Source organism: Chrysochloris asiatica, unplaced genomic scaffold (assembly GCF_000296735.1).
Source record: "Chrysochloris asiatica unplaced genomic scaffold, ChrAsi1.0 scaffold00093, whole genome shotgun sequence".
In the NCBI taxonomy this organism is placed as follows: Eukaryota; Metazoa; Chordata; class Mammalia; order Afrosoricida; family Chrysochloridae; genus Chrysochloris; species Chrysochloris asiatica.
Window position 1 is genome coordinate 9806706 of NW_006408611.1, and position 1660 is coordinate 9808365.

Here is a 1660-nt window from a genome sequence, read left to right on the forward strand (position 1 = left end):
TATTCTTAATGTTTTCATCTTCCAGCACTATATCTGACTAACTTATGCTGCTATTCATAATACTTTATGTGGCTAAACATTCCAAAGTACTTTGCTTCTCCTTCTTCCTAATCTGTGTCATTCTGGAAACTGCAGAAACTAGTCTATCATCATTGATCCTGTTAGTATTTAAATCACAGGTGTCATTGTTTACAACATCACTGCAACAAGCAAGCCACAACAGTAGAGCAAACTGACAGACAAATTTCAAGAAAAATTAAGGGCATCCTGATTGGTAAAGAAGTGATACTCTATTTGCAGATGATACAATTTTGTATATTGAAAATCCCAAAAACTCAAAAATAAAATGATTGGAACTAATTGCAAGATTCAGCAAAGTGGCAGGATACAAGATCAACATACAAAAGTCACTTGGATTCGTTTACACTAACAAAGAAAAATCTAAAAAGGAAATCAAGAAAAAAATGCTATTTACAATTGTTAAGTGCCAGCAAGTCAGTTTTTCCCAACTCACAACAGCCCTGTATAGGATTTCTGAGAATGTAAACCTCATCATTACTGGTGGGCATACAAAATGGTACAGTCTCCTAGAAAATGGTGTGACAGTGCTGAAAAAGTTAAATACAAAGCTAGCATGTTGTTGTTGTTGTTAAGTGCTATCAAGTCTGTTCCGACCCGTAGAGACCCTGTACAGGGTTTCCAAGGCTATAAATCTTTACGGGAGCAGAAAGCCTTGTCTTTCTCCTGAAGACTGGCTGGTAGTTTCGAACTGCTAACCTGAAGGTTTGCAGCACGATTCGTAACCACTATGCTACCAGAGCTCCTTCACAAAGCTAGCATATGACCCAACAATTCCACTCTTAGATATATACTGAAGAGATTTGAAAGCTGTGACTAGAACAGACACACATAGACTAGTAGTGTTCACTGCATCACTGCTCACAATAGCTGAAAGATGGACACAATTGAAATGCACATCACCAATTAGACAAAATGTGGTACATACATACAATAGTTTTCTTTACCATAGAGTGGGTTACAACTTAGAGTGACTCTATATACAAGAAAACAAAGTGTTGATCTGCCCTGTGCCACCCTCACAATAATAAGTATGTTTAAGGCCATTGTTGCAGATACTATGTCAGTCTATCATGCTGAGGATATATCTCGTTTCCATGGACACTCTGTTTTACAAAGTATGATGTTGTTCTACACAGACTGGTCCCTCCTGTGACTTGTCCAAAATGAGCATGATGAAGTCTCACCATCCTCATTTTTAAAGAGCATTCTGATTGTATTTCCAAGATAGATTGGTTTGTTTTTCTGACAGTATATAGTCTACCCAATATTCTTCACTGAATCTATTCATTTTTGGTCTTCTGTCTTCATTGTCCAGCTTTTGTATAACTATGAATCAGTAGAAAAGACAATAATAGCTTGAGTCAGCCACATCTTAATCACTAGAGTGACATTTTTGTTTTTATAAGATTTTATAGCAGATTTCCATAATGCAATATGTTGCTTCATTTCTTGACTGCCATTTCCATGGAGGTTGAAAGATGATACATATCTTATATATGTCAACACACAGATTACTCTGGAAAATGCTATGCTAAGTGAAAATAGTCAATCGTAATAGAACAAAAATTGTACTGTTTCA